We start from the raw sequence: 21,149 nt of genomic DNA on the forward strand, positions 1-21,149 counted from the left end.
GAATTTTTCTGGCCCTTAGCTTTGGGTAAGCAGGGCCGGACCTGATAAGTGCGGAGGCGCTCAGCAGTCTGTACTGAGAACAGCCAGAGGCTGCAAAATATGGAGCGGGCAGGAGTCAGGAGCCTGCTCCATACTTTGCAGCCTCTGGCTGTTCTCAGTACAGACGGCTGAGCGCCTCCGCACTTATCAGTGATCCACTATAGAGGCTTACCTCTGTTCCCTTCTGTCCCGTGGCCCTGTCATTGATAGAGCCTGGCTAGACTATGCTCTATCAATGGATCACAGAGCACACAGATCAATGGAGTTTAATAGAAGCTGTATGAGGAATCTAATGATTCCTCCTAAAAGGCTAATAAAGTGTAAAGAAAAAAAAAAAGTTTTAATAAAAGTTTAACCCCTCCTTACCTTTTAAAAATCATAACCCTTTCAATTTTCCACCTAAAAATCCATATTATGGCTTATTTTTTGCATCACCAATTCTACTTTGCAGTGACATTAGTCATGTTACCCAAAAATCCACGGCGAAATGGAAAAAAAAAATCATTGTGCACCAAAATCGAAGAAAAAAACGCCATTTTGTAACTTTTGGGGGCTTCCGTTTCTACGCAGTGCATATTTCGGTAACAATGACACCTTATCATTATTTTGTAGGTCCATACGGTTAAAATAGTACCCTACTTATATAGGTTTGATTTTGTCGTACTTCTGGAAAAAATCATAACTACATGCAGGAAAATTTATATGTTTAAAAATGTCCTATTTTGACCCCTATAACTTTTTTATTTTTCAACGTATAGGGCAGTTTGAGGGCTCATTTTTTTGCGCCGTGATCTGAAGTTTTTATCGGTACCATTTTTGTTTTGATCGGACTTTTTGATCACTTTTTATTCATTTTTAATGGTATAAAAAGTGACCAAAAATAAGCTTTTTTGGAATTTTGAATTTTTTTACGTGTACGCCATTGACCGTGCGGTTTAATTAACAATATATTTTTATAGTTCGGACATTTACGCACGCGGCGATACCACATATGTTTATTTACACAGTTTTATTTATTTTTTTTAATGGGAAAAGGGGGGGTGATTCAAACTTTTATTAGGGAAGGGGTGAAATGATCTTTATTAACACTTTTTTTTTGCAATGTTATAGCTCCCATAGGGACCTATAACACTGCACACACTGATCTCCTATGCTGATCACTGGCGTGCATTAATACGCCTGTGATCAGTATTATCGGCGCTTGACTGCTCCTGCCTGGATCTCAGGCACGGAGCAGTCATTTGCCGATCGGACACCGAGGAGGCAGGCAAGGGCCCTCCCGGTGTCCTGTAAGCTGTTCGGGACGCCGCGATTTCACCGCGGTGGTCCCGAACAGCCCGACTGAGCAGCTGGGATACTTTCACTTTCGCTTCAGACGCGGGCGGTCAGCTTTGATTGCCGCGTCTGAAGGGTTAATACAGGGCATCACCGCGATCGGTGATGTCCTGTATTAGCCGCGGGTCCCGGCCGTTTAAAGCCGCCGGGACCGACCCTTCATGTAATGCATGACCCCGCGGCATATCGCGGGAGCCGGCGGAGGATGTAAATATACATCCTTCGTCGTTAAGGGGTTAAAATACACACATTAACCCCTTTCATGATAAAAGTTCAAATCACCCCCTTTTCCTATATAAAAACATGTAAACATAATAATAATAATAAACATATTTAGTATCGCTGCGTGTGTAATTGTACGAACTATTAAAATATAGCATTATGTATCCCATACGGTAAATGACGTAAGGGTAAAAAAAAATACCAGAACACAGAATTGCTATTTTTATAATATCTCAGAAAAAAAGTAAAAAAGCGATTAAAAAGTCAGATCAATACCAAAATTGTACCAATACAAAAAACAGATTATGGCGCAAAAAATTAGCCCTCATACAGCCTAGTATGCAATTTTTTTTTTTTAAGCTACAGGGGTCAAAAAATGGCAATTAAAAATATACAAATCTGGCATTGCTGTAATCAGCTCGGCCTAAAGTAGGAAAATAACATGTTAGCTCAACCACAAGGTAAATGGCGTAAAAACGAAAACCACCAAATTTGCAAAACTATCACTTCACCGATTTTATATATATATATATTTTATTTTTTTCAGAGAATATGTAAAGGTAAATGGTGTAAAAACAAAAACCACCAAATTTGTTAAATTTTCACTTCACAGATATATATATATATATATATATATATATATATATATATATATATATACAGCAACAAAAGAATGCAGCAGCACACTGCCAGCACAAGGATATAGGTGAAACATGATCATGCAGATAAAACATGGAGAGCTATAGAGCTATGGTGTAATAGATGCAAATGTGAAACTATGAGATAGTGAGGCATTTAGCTCGCAAATTTTTCTCCGCCGGCAGTCAAATAGCTTGGACCGTCCCACCGCGATAAGGTGGCCTAATTGGGATGGACCCTACACTGTGAATATGCCTCTGTGTGAACAGTTCAGTAAGCATGGCAGGAACTGGAACATCCAAGACACCTTATATACACACCTGATAGAGGTGGGTGGGGTGCAAGGCCAACATGGAGGTAGCCACTCCCCCGTATGTGCAATACAGACAAAGAATAAGTCAGCCAGCACTTTAGTTGATACTAAACTATGATATGGACCTGGCCTGCAGGTGCAAGCTACTAGGCTAAATATACAGCAACAAAAGAATGCAGCAGCACACTGCCAGCACAAGGATATAGGTGAAACATGAACATGCAGATAAAACATGGAGAGCTATACAGCTATGGTGTAATAGATGCAAATGTGAAACTATGAGATAGTGAGGCACTTAGCTCGCAAATTTGTCTCCGCAGGCGGTCAAATAGCTTGGACCGTCCCATCGCGATAAGGTGGCCTCATTGGGACAGACCCTACACTGTGAATATGCCTCTGTGTGAACAGTTCAGTAAGCATGGCAGGGTCTGGAACATCCAAGACACCTTATATACACACCTGATAGAGGTGGGTGGGGTGCAAGGCCAACATGGAGGTAGCCACTCCCCCGTATGTGTAATACAGACAAAGAATAAGTCAGCCAGCACTTTAGTTGATACCAAACTATTATATGGAAGTGTAATAGATGCAAATGTGAAACTATGAGATAGTGAGGCACTTAGCTCGCAAATTTGTCTCCGCCGTCGGTCAAATAGCTTGGACCGTCCCACCGCGATAAGGTGGTCTCATTGGGACGGACCCTACACTGTGACTATGCCTCGGAGCTGCATAGCTCTACATGTTTTATCTGCATGTTCATGTTTCACCTATATCCTTGTGCTGGCAGTGTGCTGCTGCATTCTTTTGTTGCTGTATATTTAGCCTAGTAGCGTGCACCTGCAGGCCAGGTCCATATAATAGTTTGGTATCAACTAAAGTGCTGGCTGACTTATTCTTTGTCTGTATTACGCATACGGGGGAGTGGCTACCTCCATGTTGGCCTTGCACCCCACCCACCTCTATCAGGTGTGTATATAAGGTGTCTTGGATGTTCCAGATCCTGCCATGCTTACTGAACTGTTCACACAGAGGCATATTCACAGTGTAGGGTCCGTCCCAATGAGGCCACCTTATCGCGGTGGGACAGTCCAAGCTATTTGACCGCGGGCGGAGACAAATTTGCGAGCTAAGTGCCTCACTATCTCATAGTTTCACATTTGCATCTATTACACCATAGCTGTATAGCTCTCCATGTTTTATCTGCATGTTCATGTTTCACCTATATCCTTGTGCTGGCAGTGTGCTGCTGCACTCTTTTGTTGCTGTATATTTAGCCTAGTACCGTGCACCTGCAGGCCAGGTCCATATAATAGTTTGGTATCAACTAAAGTGCTGGCTGACTTATTCTTTGTCTATATATATATATATATATTTAAATAATTTGCATAGTACTTTACATAATTCTCCCATTAATTCCACCATACAAAATATGCAAAGTGACCTAGGCCTTTTTACAGGGTAAATAATGCAGGTATGTTGCGGAAATTTCTGCAATTGTTTAATATATCACAATGGGATTTGTAACAACCTACACACATGGGCCCTCAATTACTAAGAGTGTTGTGTAGGTTTCTTTATGGGTTTTAATTCCCTACAAAAAAATTTCCATGGTATTTACTAAGGTTTCCCTACATTTTGCACTTTTCCCTACACTTTGCTTATTTTTTTTACACATGCTCTGATCTGTAGGGTTTTCCTCAGCTCAAATCCACCACATTTTATGTGGAAACCTTAGTAATTATGTTGGGTTTTTGTGAAAATGTCGGGAACATGCCCCTTTTCAGAGACCAAGCCCCCTTTCCCTGCGGCCACACCCCTTTTTCGGGTTTTCTTAACAAAATGGAAAGTTAGTCGGGTTTTTTTCAATTCTGGCGCAAACTCTGGCGCACAATCTGGTGCAGACAGAATTTCTGGCGCAATGCGACAGAATCTGGTGCAAAAAATTTTCCCTGAAAAAAATTGTCAGGTCTCTAGAACTGCAAATAAAACTGTGTGAACATGCAGTAGTACACCACACATGCTATCCGTAGGTGACTTCCTTTTACTTCTGGGCCTCTAGCCATGCTCATGAACCTTCCCGTTCTTGATGTGCACTTGATAAAAGACTTTGTTCTGGATAATAAGGCAGAAATCTTTTAGGCGTCTTTACATCAATGAAGCATTAAAAACCGACTAATTAATAAGCCATCTCACAATTACCTAATTATGAAAAATAAAAATGATATTAAGCATTATGAAGCCATTTCCTGGTTATATTTAATTCTGGGAAAGCCAGGTTGCAAGCAGGGGATAAGGTTGCAACATTATACAAGGTATTAAAAGAACATCTACCTCAGTATACATCAATACTAGGCAGAATAGGGATTGTGAGAAAGTTGAGTGATAACCTCTTTAGTTGTTGCTTCATCCAACATATTTATGGGTGTCACTCAAGTTTTCTAAATAAATAAATAAAAAAAAAAAATTAAAGGGGCTGTCTCATGAAGAAAACACCTTTTTAAAGAAGTTAGTGTAGGTCAAGCTACTCTAAAAACAGGTTGTAGAACCAGAGATGCTGGACAAATTGACATAAAGTTTTATGGGGAAAGATTCAGTAGAACTAGTAAATTCTCTCTTTTTTAAATTTTTTTGTCAGGAATAAATGCAGATGTAAATGGATCCCCCCCCCCCCCCCCCCATAAAACTATATACCAATCTGCTCACCTATTTCTCTATGATAAAAAAAAATCCTTGTTCAGAGTGACAGGTTCCCTTTAAATTAATGACTACCATGTAATTCATGGATGGGTCGGGCCAAACAAATAACACCTCTAGCAGTTATCTGTTCAGGCTCATTGAGGGGGCTTGAAAGTAAGGGACCCCCCCTAAAGGCTTATTCTCCAGATCACCCTGCTCTGTACTGACGAGGGGCAAGAACCCCGAAACAGCTGTCTGCAGATGGGTCCTCTTTCCTTCTGGAGAGTTCTGGCTTGGCATTGATCCCGATTAGCTTTTTATATTCCGTAACTGGAGCTAAGCTGATACCAGGGAACATCGCCTGAGAAGGTGATGTAATGAGCTGATTTGTATATTCCCCTATATATATATATATATATATATATATATATATATATATATATACATAATACACTAGGTGCACATTGTGAAGCATTTAATAAGAATCTATAGCCTTTCTATAAACAGGCTTTCTTGTGGGTAAATCACTTGGGAGGAAAATGAGGTGTTAATAATATTTTCATAGACAAGATTAGCTGTAACATTTTCTATATGTTAAGCATGAGACTTTCTCTAAATCCTTATCACTTGTCATTCTTTCCAAGGAAATGTGTCAAGATCAGTAAGAGCCTAAATTATTTCAGGATTTAGAAGAGCTTAACCCAGCTTCCCCGGGATGACAGAAGCATAGTGTACTACAGGGCTGCACATACCAGTGTATTGTTTAATGAAGCTCTATGGTATTATGACAAGCCTTAAATAGTAGTGTCCTGCCATATCTAGGGAGATAACGTCAAGCAATGTTTAGATGTGTTTTTACAAAATGCTTTACGTTTCATGGAATGCTACAATCTACAGTCACCACTAGGTTTGTATTATTGCTTTGACTGGTGTAAATTCTGTTAGAACATACTGAAGGAGAACTGTCTACATTTAATAGTCACACTGCAGCTGAAAGAGTCCGACCTACACGAGAATAGATTGTAGCTTTCCTTCACCCAGGGCAAAGATTCAGATCATCACCCTCAGGCAATGAAGACAGATCAGTATTTTAACATGCTTCTGTGAATGAAGCCTACATCTGTTCAAACAAGGTGACCTGACTCAACAAACAGCAGAAAAGAATGCAAAAAAAAAGCTAAACTAGTTTGCAGAAAGTGCAAGAGTTAAAAATGAGCAGACAAACATCAAATCAATACATCATATCAGTGATGTCATATAAACATTAATTCTGGTGAATATTTGAGTATGTGAGTCTGTATAGCAGTATAACTATACCAGTTTAATTTGTTACATTTGTCACTTAGCTTCTGCATCATTTTGGCATAATGAGATAAGCCATACTCTTATTGACAAAAAATAATGCACCCAGATAAAATTGTTGGATACTAAGTTCCCAGTTATGTCTCACATAGGTATGTAAATAAATGTCATATAAAAAGAGTCTCAGAGGCTACATTAGGGTAGTGTATCTCTTGTTAAGAGATTGTAGTTGCTAACCAAACCTGTACCGAACCTGAGTTCTGCCAGAATGTTGATAAAAGTTTAGTTAGGCTAGAACTTTTAGCAAATAATATCAGTAACATAAAATAACATCAGCCAGATGGCAGTAAGGAGAAGTAGGAAGGATCACATGAGATCCTACTCCTATCTGTGGCTTTCAATCAGCCCCCCCCCCCCCAGCCAATTAGGGGGCAGTATAGGGGTAATGTCAAAGCCACTATAAAAGCCTTTGCACATAGCTTTAGTAGCCATTTTAGAAATGCACCTAAGCAGATGTTAGGTGAAGATCTCTGTAAGGGACACTAAGCAGTGAACATTACAGATACGAGTAGGGCCTCACATAGATATTAATTGTAGTAAAGCAGCAGAAAGTGTTCTGCATGTCTTCTGTCAGTACAAAATCCGCTTTAATTGGAAGTATTATTTTTTTTACACAAATTGTAAAAAAAAATAATCATAGAGGGTTTTGTGTCACTTTTGTGCGCTTTCCTTCATTTCTCCAAGCTTGTAAAAAGCTGTTACTTCTTCACTTTCCAGGCACAAAACCTGTTGCTACTACACATTGCTGCTTCCGTAAATGCTGTGGATTTTCTGCCTGAAAATCTGCAATGTAGCAATACAAATGTAAACATACCTTTATACTTATTTTTATGGAGAGCTGGTTGTATGGAAAAAGTGGTAGAAGTGTTCATTAGTGATGAGCAGCATAGGCCATATTCGAATTTGCGATATTTTGTAAACATATGGACAAATATTTGTCCTATATTCGCGAAATTCGCATATTCGCTATGTTTGTTTTTTCATGTGGAAATTCATAATGAAATTCCCTTAGTGCACATGTGTGATTATATCTTTCACCTAAAAGAAGGGATCAGTATCCTCTGAAGTGCCGATATTCACAGTAAAAATTTGCATTTCAAATATTCACGCTCAACACTAGTGTTCATACTTGTTGTTATGGGTTTTTAACTTTGTTTCTCTGCTGGGTATGTTTATACTAAAACAATTGTCAAAAAACCCTTTCATGCTGGTTTTACATGCAGTTTGTTTGTGAAAAATGTATATCCTGGTGTTTTTCATGTCATTATTGTCTGTTTTTAATTAGCCAAAAAAAGCTGCAGCCAGATCTTGTCTTACATTAAAGCCTGTAAAGAATTATAAAAATCACTTCATGCAATTGTGTTTTAGTTTATGGTGTTTTTTTTTTTTTCCCCAAAATGAAGCATGCTCTATGTTCCTTTTTTTCCCATCAGAATCTGTTAAACATCAGGAAATATTCATGTACAAAATGACAATAAATGACAAAAGCCATCAAAATTAAATATAAAATGCCATTAAAGAGCACTATTCAGATAGAGAGCAGGTGTACATGGTACATTTATCGCAGGAAGGCCAGGGATGCTGTGCAACACAACAAGACTGCATTTAGTCACCTGTTAATCGCTGAAGTGGCTGTCAATAGCATAAAGAGGTACTCCGTTGCTAGACATCTTATCCCAGGGGTCCGGCAACTGGGAGCCCCCACGATCTCCATGAAGACAACCGGCGTTAGACCGCTGGGTTCAAGAGGCCATGGTTGTGGCGTCACGTCACGCCCCCTCCCATAGACATGAATGGAGGGGCATGTCATTACAACACTAGGGGCATGCTGTGACATCACAATCATGGCTTCCAGAACTCAGTGTTCTAAACCTTAATGTTCAGAACGCCGGGTGTCTGCACAGAGGTGGTGGGGGGTCCCAGCGGCTGGACTCCTGCAATCAAGCAATGGAGTACCCCTTTAACTTAACCATTTGTGGTGCAGGCTGCTGGCCAACCATATCACAGATAAAGCCTGGTGATCACTATAATGATATAGTGGGTTATGGTGAGGATAGAAGTACCTGAAGTGTATTGTAATCCAATGTTTCTCAGTGTGCCAAAATCTATTTTTATATTCCATAAGGCAAAGCCCAGGAATGACAAGGTTTTCAGGAAATAACTTGAAATTTACTTAAAGAGAAACTGACAGCTATTTCAGCTGTAAAAAGCGTGGTAATTTATATTTATAAGTGGCGTTTACTAAACAGCTGGCACTGTGCAGCTCTGCTCAATGGAGGTGAACTAGCTAGCCGAGGTCCCCTGCCTCATCCCTATTGGAGGGGCAAGCTGTGCATAACTAGCTTGCCCCCTGACTGGTGAGCAGTTAAGGGGTTAAGAAATGTACAGGCAAGGTTTTTAGCCCCCTCCCCCGCCTGTAAAAACTTGTTGGTAACTATAGTGGTATGTCCCATGGGTGGGGGGGAAGGAGTGCACCAATCAGGGGTTTAATAGTTTCCCGGGCTTTCAGGGGCCCTCCCCTGGGTATTTATAGCTGTGGTGCCTCCCTTCCCCCCCTCAATCTGCCCAGGACCTGGAGTTTTGCCCTCCCTCCCTTTTTTGTATCTCTGTTTATTGTAAGTCACAGCTTGGCGGTAAGAAGACGGTGAAAGCGGGGTCAACCCGGGGTAGACCTCCACACAGGACAGTGTGGCAGCACCTCTCGGGTTGGCAAGAAGCCAATCGGTGTCTTTGTTACAGTTAAATTGTTATTTATATAAGTAATTTTATAAATAAAGCTGTGGCCTATCCCCACCCATAAAAAAGTTGAATTGTTGTTGTATCAGTTATTATTTAATTAATTATTGTAATAAGGGGGAGGGGAAGTTATAGCCTGCTAGGAGCTAATTGGGTCTCAACAGTCTTACTTCCCAGCCCACCCCCTTCCATGACGTCAGAGAAGGGGGTTCATCGGGGGGTTGATGTAAAAAAGGGGGCAGGCCAAGGAGTGATTATTGATGAGCCAGAGGAGCAACACCAGCTGATTTAGAAGCAGCCTGAACTCCGCATCTATACATGTAAGTTTCTCTTTAACTCTGGATGCAGTTCAATACAGTACATACTGTGTACCACTAGATTATAGTAAACTCTGAGAAAACTGAAGATTTTCCTATTGGTACAAAATACTGTTCATATCAGTAATATAAAATAACTTTATATGATACAATACATTTGAAGGCCCCATATTAATGATATATGAAAAAGAATATAAAAGTGTAAAGTACTGCAATGTATTCTAGCATCCCAGCTGCAGTATAGTTATGGTAATGCACATCGAACCACCCATTGAGCAAAACGCAGTATACTCTTTAGTGTCAAAACATCAGGGGACACAAGTGTAGTAGTAGAATTCTCTAATAATTTATTCCGCTTGTTATATTGCGCTACTTTCATTGAATCCTGTTTCCCTTACTATGATAAAATAGCTTTTTGCTGAAATGCTGAAGATCACATACGTCCCTTCTAGTGGAAGCAAAGCATTTTTATATGATATTTTATGTCCCTGATCAAAATAAACAGCAGGGAGGCTGAATCAAAGCTGTACAACGCATGTGCAGGAGACAAAATGGGATATAAATAAAAAGGCTATTCATGGTATCAAATTAAAATAAAAACTACACTTAGTTAAGGGTAGATAAGGATGCAGGCTAGCTGGGGGTTGTAGTCCTCCATCTGATATGTCACATGGCAGAGTGACACAGCTAACCTGATGTTCCTCGTGACCCAACTAATATTTTTTTTTGTCAGGAAAGCTGTTTCCATGTGCAAAGTGCAGGAATAAGACCTCGCCTGGACACCAGGTTTCCATAAAGCAACTTGAGCTATTTTACTTTACTTTTGGTGCAATCCCAATAATTTTTGGTTGCTTTTGCATAACTTTGTATAGTCAGAAGAATGTATATTTGGTCACTGTCTCTTTATCTGATCACAGTCATGTTTGTGCTTTTATAGGCGGTTTATTAAATGTAGCAATCTTTAGGTGCTTCTTAATATGTTTATGTGTAATGTTTAAAGGGGTACACCAGTGGAAAACATTTTCTTTTAAATCAACTGGTGCCAGAAAGTTAAATAGATTTGTAAATAATTTCTATTAAAAAAATCCCAATCCTTCCAGCACTTTTCAGCTGCTGTATACTACACAGGAAGTTCTTTTCTTTTTGAATTTCCTTTCTGCCTGACCACAAGCGCTAATCCCCATAGCAAATCTCTCTTGCTCTGGACAGTTCCTGACATGGACAGAGGTGTCAGCAGAGAGCACTTGTGGTCAGGCAGAAAGGAAATTCAAAAAGAAAAGAACTGTGAAAAGTACTGCAAGGATTGGGATTTTTTTAATAGAAATAAGTGGAATACCCCTTTTAATGCAGATAGATATGTTCTCTGGCTCTGAAGTTCTCAGTCCAAAGCTACTGAAACTATGAATAAGGATCTTCTCAGGTTGACCTACTCTACTGCACGGAGCAAAATTTTAGGCTTTTTGTTACTCACTCAGCAGTGGTCGTAGGTATGCCTGACAATAGGAAAAATACACACTTTGATTAAATCTCTCAGCTCAAGTGCAGGGCTAGTAGATATTACTCTGGAAAAAGCCAGGCCTAGACTGTTTTTAAAAGGTTTGGGTCCCCCCTTTATCTGTGTAGGAGAGGTTGACCTAGAAACGTCTACTTCAATCATGGGCTAGAAGGATCATGTGACATAAACATATATAGCAGGAATAAGAGTGCAAATCAGTGATAACTTCATATCTGCATGATAATAACTGGTAGGGAGGTCTGGCAGAGCTCTATCCTGCAGCACAAGATGTTTTTCAAGGGATCTAGCCCATGAGGAACAACCATTTACCCAAACTTTAGTTCTCATAATTATACCTTAAATGGCCCCTTATTATGCCCAACTTTGAATTGCCCTGCAAGACCTTCCTACTACAGACTGTTGTGACAATGATTAAAACAGCATATACCATCTCCCAGCCACAAAAAGGCCCCTCCAATGGCAATAGGGCTAGCTGCTTGCTTTCTTCCAGTGAAAGAACCCTCCCCTTCATGTATGATATAAACTCTATTTTAAACTCTAACTCTGTTCTATGCTTACCCATCTCAATATACACCCCTCCCATACTTTAACCCCTTACTCTCCTTAACCAGCCTTGGGCTTCCAAGACTAACAAACCCAGTCCTGCACGGGCCTCTGCTACCTGTGTTCCTCTTCTGCCCTCCCTTTATTATCAGCACTTGGCTTTGCAATCCATTTGTCTACATAATAGGTGATAAATGTATGATTTGTGGTGACCACTGGGACCACCACCAGTCACAAAAAGAGGGTCCCAGTATTCAGACCTCCATCAGACACTTAACAACTATCCTGTGGATAGATGATAAGTTGTCATTATGGAAAGCCCTATTATTCATTTACAGGCACCTTGGTGGCCTTCATTATACATTAAGTTAAAGTCATTATGCCACCAAAAATGACTTATTGTTTAAATCAAGTGCTTATGTTAACAATTTCTTTTTTTCAAACTTGTCATTTTTACTATCTATATCTCAAAATAATCCTAAAATCATGCAGTTTCAATTTTGGCCACTAGGCCTTAAACTAAGCTGTGGCTCCCTGTCCTGTAAATATAATTTTCCAGTAAAGCCTTGCCTCCTAGCACAGACAGCAGTACAGCGAAAGATGATACCAGAAAATAGATAACGCTGGCCCCTCCACCACAGCAGAGACCAACATCCCCCTTCCTGTAAAATGACTACTGAAAAGTTTACCAAAAATGTTCAATAATATCTCCAAATTTATCTGAATGGGACAGCTCCTGTCTATTGTTGTCTATGTTCATGGGTTCTGCTGTAAAGCATATCTCTAAATGCTGTTAAAACAGCTCAGGCAAGATTGCTGCCCCCATAATAATGTACAAAAAAAGGAAATAAAAAAATCAATCAAAAAATAGAACCACTTGATCAGCATTTATCACTTCCACACTTGATCGGCACCTAGTCTTTACTGATGATGGGTTGTCACCTTGGCTATTGACTGTAGAAATTCCAATAAAAAGGGCATAAGGAAACTTTAAATAACATAATAGTGCATATGGACATACTAAAAGAATATCCCCTGCATGGAGAGAGTGACTCTCTGCTCTATTATACATATTGGGGGAGATTTATCAAAACCTGTGCAAAGTTTCCCAGTTGCCCATAGCAACCAATCAGATTGCTTCTTTCATTTTGCAGAGGCCTTGTTAAAATGAAAGAAGTGAGCTGATGGTTGCTAAGGGCAACTGGGCAACTTTTCCTCTGGACAGGATTTGATAAATCTCCACCATTGAGTAGCTAAACACAATGGGGGAGATTTATCAAAACCTGTCCAGAGGAAAAGTTGCTGAGTTGCCCATAGCAACCAATCAGATCGCTTCTTTCATTTTTTACAGGCCTCTTAAAAAATGAAAGAAGCGATCTGATTGGTTGCTATGGGCAACTTTTCCTCTGGACAGGTTTTGATAAATCTCCCCCAATGTGATGGGAGGTAGGCTCTGTTCTGAGAAGGGGTTGTTAAAAGCTGCATCATGGTATCATATGACAGATTTATGGTGTATAACCTTCTTTACTTGACGTACTGTTATGTCCTACACAAAGAATTCCAGAAACAATAATGTGGCATACCTTGTTCCTTTTGTAAGGTGGGCCTGGGGCACATTATGTATTTAGTGTGCACTCTTGTTTTAAGATGATCACCATTTATGCAATTCTTTTGTTGAGCTGTTTATTGGATTTGTGTGATTTGGGTCATTGTAGATAGTTAGGCTGTATGATATATACTTTTGTTCACCTAAGCATTCGCCGCACATATACCAACACAGACAGTGCACAGACTTCCCACTGGCTCAAAGTATGTGCAGAACATATAATAAAGTGTATAATAAAGTATTAAAAAATGTTTTTTCCTTCTTGTTTACTGGTTTGGGTAACCAGGCCAGCTCAGTGTCAATGAATTTCTGCCTCATTCACCATGTCGCTAGTAAATGTGGGAGAAAAGAGTTGGAGACTTCGGTGTGTTACATTATTGGCTGGATTGCTGGACAACATGCTGCACTAAGTAATATTGTGCCTTGTCGAACAGTGAGAAAGGGTGTATATTGGACTGTAATATCTGACAGTGAGAGGGGGTTGAGGTTTTATGTAAGTGATCTTGTCAAAGACAATGGCCTGAAAATCTGTCATACCAAATATGGTCTTCTCAAGAAGTGGTCTTATGGAGAAGCTATACTGTATTGTATCACTATAATGCAAAATCCCTTGAGGGTTTATTCACTTTTTGCAGAAATTTCTGAAATTGTTTCATTCATTTCAATAGGTTTGTACATGCTTTCAGAAAATAATTTTCTATTAGGATATGTGGAATGAGTTTTTAATTGTAGAAATTTTAGACCTCCACAGATGTGAATAATAATAAAAAAAAAAAAAATAATATATATATATATATATATATATATATATATATATATATATATGATAATAAGAAGAAGAAGATGCGATTCAAACCATTGAGATATTGTAAGCGACAGACTATATAACTATATGCCACTAAGCACAGTAGAAAATGTATTGTCTTAATATCATTTCAGCAATATCTAATTAGCAAATCCACTAATCATCTCAATATTCCAGACATGATAATGAATCATTAAGGGAGACTTATGAGCTCTACAATGGCTTTCTATACTGTCTAGTGCTATATAGATATTACATTAAAATGGAAAATGAAACTATAGCAATTCTTTTATTGACATCAGCTTCCTCATGCTCTCTGTTAACTATTCTACACAATACTCTACCTAATAACAACAAAATCACCACACTTGGTAACCATCAACCTACTAAGGATTGATCTATTTTAGGCTTCAGGAAAGAGCAATTATTTATTTACTATTATTATTATTGCTATTATTATTATTATTATTATTATTATTATTATATATTTTTTTTCATTAACTCATTCCAAGAGCAAAGAGCCATGGACAGAACCACCTAAAGGGGTAGTGCAGTAGGCAGCCTTTTCAAATCAACTGGCTCCAGAAAGTTATACAGATTTGTAAATTTCTTCTATTAAAAAAATCCTAATCCTTTAAGTACTTATCAGCTGCTAATACAATAATACAGAGGAAGTTGAGTTGTTCTTTTCTGTCTGACCACAGTGCTCTCTGCTGACACCTCTGTCCATTTTAGGAACTGTCCAGAGTAGGAGCATGACAGTTCCTGACATGGACAGTAGAGATGAGCCCACTGGAGCACCTGAAAGCTGAGCTAATTTATGCAGGCTAAAGTCAGCAACTGCCGAGCCGAGACGTTTGTGATGAATCGAATCACTGTAACTTCGCTCATCTTTAATAGACAGAGGTGTCAGCAAAAAATTGTTTTCTACCAGAGTACTCCTTTAAGGACAGGAGCAAGAAAAGGTTTAAGGCCGGGTTCACACTGAGAATCCGAGTGCAGCCAGCACCAACTGAAACCAGATGGCCCTAGGACCGTGCAGAAATGGCCATCTGCATAGACGGCAATACCTGAAAAGCAGATTCCACCAGAAGAAAAGTTTAGCGGCAGAGCATCTGCCACTGAAATTCCATAGTATGATAGCAATGGGAATCTGCTGCACTGGAATTTCAGACCAAAATTCCCAAGTGTAATTCCAATCAGAAATTTTGCAGTATACAGTAAACCCGGCCTATGGGGTTAAATTTGGCCCTTCAGCATTAAGGTCTGCTTAAGCCCCTTCCACCCTATGATGTATATAAATGTCACACCATGTTATACCAATCCAGTGAATTCACAAGCAGAGTGCATGGGATCAGCAACAGGAGCTGGATGCCAGACTTCCGCTGCAATTGTCGAGACCGAAGATCATCTGGTCAGTAATGTCTGCTGCATCTATAGGATTAACAGTGAGACACAGAGGAGTACTATCAGACAGGAGAGAGCACAGAGGAGTACTATCAGGAAAGAGCACAGAGGAGTACTATCAGACAGGAGAGAGCACAGAGGAGTGCTATCAGACAGGAGCGAGCACAGAGGAGTACTATCAGGAAAGAGCACAGAGGAGTATTATCAGACAGAAGAGAGCATAGAGAAGTGCTATCAGACAGGACAGAGCACAGAGGAGTCCTGCTAATACTCCTCTGTGCTCTCTCCTGTCTGATAGTACTCCTCTGTGCTCTCTCCTGTCTGATAGGACTTCTCTATGCTCTCTTCTGTCTGATAGTACTCCTCTGTGCTCTCTCCTGTCTGATAGTACTCCTCTGTGCTCTCTCCTGTCTAATAGCACTCCTCTGTGCTCTCTCCCGTCTGATAGGACTCCTCTGTGCTCTCTCCTGTCTGATAGCACTCCTCTGCGCTCTCTCCTGTCTGATAGTACTCCTCTGTGCTCTCTCTTTTCTGATAGTACTCCTCTGTGCTCTTTCCTGTCAGATAGTACTCCTCTGTGCTCTCTCCTGTCTGATAGTACTCCTCTGTGCTCTCTCCTGTCTGATAGTACTCCTCTGTACTCTCTCCTGTCTGATAGCACTCCTCTGTGCTCTCTCCTGTCTGATAGGACTCCTCTATTCTCTCTCTATCACACAGAGGAGTGCTATCAGACAGGATAGAGCACAGAGAAGTGCTAGCCCACCCTCACTTACTGGATTTTGTCCATGCCTGTGCTTCAGCCTGGACAAAGCCATGATTTTATGAGACAAGAATTCTATAAAAAGGAAATAAAATTTTCCTATGAAGTATATTAGAAAGGTCAATGTTTTCCAAAATATACAACATATAAAACATTTTTGAATCTGTCAGTGCCAATTTAAGTCCCAAAAAAGTAAAAATTGTGAAAATTAAATTCTTTACAAAAGATAAATAAATAAATAAATATAAATTTCCCAATAAAGCCCCATATTCTCACAAACAATAGAAAATAAGTAATAAGAAATAACAAAAATAAGAAAAAAACTTTCATAAAAGGTACTTTCACATGCCTAATGACAATCATGTTATGTATCCCTCATGAAGAACGTGTAGAAAAAAAAACATGCCACAATTTCTTCTTTTGGTCACCTTGATTAAAAAAAATTAAGTGGAATAAAAATTATCAAAAGTTATCATGAATCAAAAAAAATAGTATCAATAAAAAGTACACTTGTCCTGCAAAAATAAAACCCTCATATCAATGAAAACTCTATTTCAAAGAGTATTCCAGTACAGTAAACCGTATGCCTTGTCCAAAGGATAGGGGATAAGTTTAAAATTGCAAGGGTCCGACAGCTAGGACCCTCACAACCTCCTGCATGGCAGCCTGGCAGTCCCCAGGAAGGGTATATGTCGACACCCACATCAAGTGTGGCCAACCGTCTGACCTTCCCCCTCCCAAATCTAAAACGTATCCCTTAAACTTTTGATAGGGTATAGGTTTTACTGCACTGGAGTAATTCTTTATGCAAAATGGCAATAGAATGTTAGGGTGAAGAAGAACTTCTATAGTGAGTATATTGAAAAGTTTTGTATTATCATTCTACCCCTAGCTGTATAGCATTAGAAAAATAGGATGTATTTTTTTTCATTAACTTGAAGTAATAAAATAAAATAAAAAACAATTTACAAAATCAATACACTAATAGAAAATGTGTCTCCTACATATCCATTCATAGTAAATGTGGTGGCACAATGTATATACCATATTTTTCGCCGTATAAGACGCACTTTTTCTTCCCCAAAATTGGGGGGTGGGGGGGCAGTTGGTGCGTCTTATACGGCAAACACACATTAAAACTTGTCCTATCGCGCGGTCCCTGCGGCCATCAACGGCCGGGACCCGCGGCTAATACAGGACATCACCGATCGCGGTGATGCCCTGTATTAACCCTTCAGATGCGGCGATCAAAGCTGACCGCCGCGTCTGAAGCGAAAGTAACACTAACCTGGCTGCTCAGTCGAGCTGTTCGGGACCGCCGCGGTGAAATCGCGGCGTCCCGAACAGCTTACAGGACACCGGGAGGGACCTTACCTGCCTCCTCTGTGTCTTCTCCATGCCGGGATCCCCTGCATGGCCGGCGTTCTCCTTCGTCGTCGTCGCGCACGCCGTCCCGTCATCCAATAGGAGCGGCGTGCGTAGCGACGTGATGGCGGCGACGGAGAGCGAGGATACCTGGCAGCAGAGACGTTCCGGAGTGACGGGGACACCCCGGGGACGCGGCAATAGAGATGAAGGGCGACATCCAGGACAGCGGTGAAGGCTCCGGAGCGGCAGGGACACATGAGTATTACATCCTATACCAGTGGTCTTCAACCTGCGGACCTCCAGATGTTGCAAAACTACAACTCCTGGCACGGGCTTCCTGGGAGTTGTAGTTTTGCAACATCTGGAGGTCCGCAGGTTGAAGGTTCCGAATATTTTTTTTTCTAGATTTTCACCCTTTAAAATTGTGTGCGTCTTATATGCCGGAGCGTGTTATGTGGCGAAAAATACGGTATTATTTGTAAATTTGTTGCCATCAGTACAGATTGTGAGCATCCACAAAACAAATTTTCTTTCTCTAGCTGTTCTTTTTTTTTTTTTTTTTTTCTTTTTCATTACAAATATTCTCCCAAAAAGCATTTTGGAAAGGTTTAGAGCGTTTAGCAGCTTCTAAGAAAACAGCTGAGGCTACCTATATTCCTAAAAGGAGGATTAATAACCTTTATAATCAAGCAGATTTTACCATAGCAGCAGAAAATTACTAAAGAAATCCAATAAAGCAGGATTAGACCGCAGGACACTAACCTCCTGTAGAATGTATCCTTTAAAATATGCTAACTGAACATTTTTCCTTTGGCAATTTTCCCATATGTAAAAACAGGCCCAGTGGCACTGGCTCTTGTATTGTAATATTTCATCTGGCTGTCAGAGACAGCATGGGTCCTTTAAAGAGCCACTGTACATTTCTTTAATCAAATCTTTTGTGATTCCCATTACACAAGGAAAATGACTTGTTCGTTCATCCTGTGAAACGCGTAGGGCACTGTGAAATATAATCTATTAAATTAAGGCAAATCAATGAGGTTGTTCTTGTATGGGAGGATAAGACATGGTCATGGATCCTATGGTATAGAAAGATCTAAGGCCAATTGCATGCCAAAAGCAGTTAAAATGATATCAATTTACAGCTCTCTGTTGTGGCCTTCACAGAGGCCTCCTTTAATCTCAAATGGCCAATTAATATTCCGCATTGATAGTGGTAATACATTTATTTTTCCTAAACATCACTGCACTCAGTCTGCTGGAAAGAATAAGGTTCTGCATTCTTTTCACTTTTAATGTGCAGGGTGAGTAAAATGGTAAATTTCTCACAATGCTTCACTCTAAGGAGCAGTTCTTCTTTAAATAAAAAAAATAAAAAAAAGAAAGTAAAAAAGAAATAAAAAAAAGAAAGTAAAAAAAAAAAACTTTTTATGCATACCACAGAAATCTTTCCATCTTCACTGCTCGCTGTGCCTTAGGGCAGTCATCTGTATATGTATTTTTATCTGCAAGTTGTATATGTCTATATGTATGTTTACAGTTGTTGTTGTGGACCTTAGGAAGGCGTGAGAACAGGCCGAAACGCGTTGTCCGGTTGTATCTTTTACGTACAAATAAAATAAAAGAATCCTGTGTATCCATTGGCATCCTGACTCATTTTCACAGAAGCGCTTGGGAGACAGAACCCCCGCATCTTCTGTGCTTCCATTTCCTTTATTGTCTTTTCTGTGACCCCTCCTTGGGACAACGGACAAGGGGACACCAAGCAGCAAGCTGTAACAGCCCACCACATACCGCGACAGAGTCGTGCCCTATCCGTCGCACAACTCCTGGAGGTCAGTGCCATTGCACAGGTGTGGTGGTGGGTTTTCTCTTTCTCTTTTCTTTTAACCATCAAGAACCTAATCTACTACGCCAGAGAGCGCCCCGCATCTTTTTTCACTTTTTTCCCTCCTTCTCTTATAAAATATTAAGGATTGGAACACAAAATCTATTAGGTTTTTATTTTATCCAGAATTATAATTAGAATATTAGAATATTTCTAGAAATGGAGGAAACATGGAGATGCGGCATCAAGTTCTCATCGCGTATCACCAGTGACCTGCAGGCCAAACCTTTATTGACTTTCTACAAAGTTTGTCAAACAGTACAATGTCTAAAAGAAACACATACATAGAAAATTACCAGGAAGCTATATATATATATATATATACACAGTGTGTTTTATTCTGTCACAGTCAGCAATGTTACCATAGCAACACACAACAAGAATGGCTTCTATCAACCTCACAGAAGTAACTGCAGTGGATGTAGGAAAGCTAACAGCATGTGAGAAAGGAGCTGAAGGGGTGGGTGGAGGTGTCGGGAAGGTGTAAGGAACATCTTTATGTTATGTATCCATTTACACACACTATCATATCCTTATTATGTCCTCCATATTCCATTCACTTACACATGGAAAATCAGCTCACTTTAAGATATTTCATAAAAGGATCTTTAGCAAACCTGGATGGGCATGAGGTGGGTCTAGACAGAATGGAGGAGTCTGAATTACAAATTATTTTCACCAGGAAATACATCTCCTATAAAATAAGGTGAATCTTCAATTTACTCAACTCCAACTGCTTATATAATGCTGCCATATTCAGCAGGAACTCTTCACTTTAGTCCCTGTCACTATTGGGCATTAAATCACAAAACAGTTCAAGTACTTGTCAAAACCAGACACTAACATATATATATATATATATATATATATATATATATATATATATATATATCTTTTTTTATGTTTTTTTTCTTCTGATTTTATATTTTTTTATGTTTTGTATTTTATTACGAGAGTGACTATCTGCCTTAGATATACCATAGGAACCCGCAGTCTGGAGCTGAGTCCGGTACTTTTCTGGGAGAGTGTTCTAGGAATGCTCTGTGGCCTGTGCAGATATCATTGTACAGGGGGAAGTGGAGGGAAGCTAATACCATCACTCATTGTGACTGGCCGATTATGTGTTGTCTAAATATAGATGTCTCTTTTCTCTGTAATCCTGGCTGTGATCATAGTAAGAATTATTCTAAAACATGATCTCTATATAACAGGTATGTCAGAAATGTCAGCTTCTTATTAGGCTTAGTGGCCAGAGTGAAAAGTGCAAGATTTTAAGAATGTTTTTTTAATAGGCAGTGAAAAAGTCACCAAAAAGCTTAAAATTATATTTAAAATAAAAACCTGAGTTTTTTTTATCACCATTCTTAATTTCACTCTCCCGCACATTATTGATTTATCTTATTTCAGGATTTGTTAAATCATGGGAGTAACTTAAAGTACCCAGATGAAACCCACCACAAAACGTTTTTGTCCAAACAGATTGGACTTAGTCAGTACAGTATTGTCACTATTACATTATATGTAACCGTCTGGCACTTTCACAATATACAGTTGCTATTTAAACCATCTGTATTCATTGAACAAATAGAGGCTCTAATAACGCAGACAGCAAACACA

At 39.6% G+C, this 21,149-nt stretch overlaps 1 protein-coding gene across 3 annotated transcripts in view; it reads right to left on the bottom strand.

Annotated features, from left to right (window-relative positions):
• Window positions 1–21,149, bottom strand: part of CCSER1 (coiled-coil serine rich protein 1) — a 966,927-nt gene that overhangs the window by 936,414 nt on the left and 9,364 nt on the right. The window contains exon 1 of one of the 3 annotated variants that reach the window (XM_056567578.1): window positions 8,200–8,348. The exons of the other annotated variants lie outside the window; for them this stretch is intronic. The gene's annotated coding sequence lies outside the window, so the exon portion shown is untranslated. Of the gene's footprint in view, window positions 1–8,199; window positions 8,349–21,149 lie in introns of those variants that run through there. 3 annotated transcript variants of the gene reach the window in all.

This window comes from Hyla sarda, chromosome 1 (genome assembly GCF_029499605.1).
Source record: "Hyla sarda isolate aHylSar1 chromosome 1, aHylSar1.hap1, whole genome shotgun sequence".
Taxonomy (NCBI): Eukaryota; Metazoa; Chordata; class Amphibia; order Anura; family Hylidae; genus Hyla; species Hyla sarda.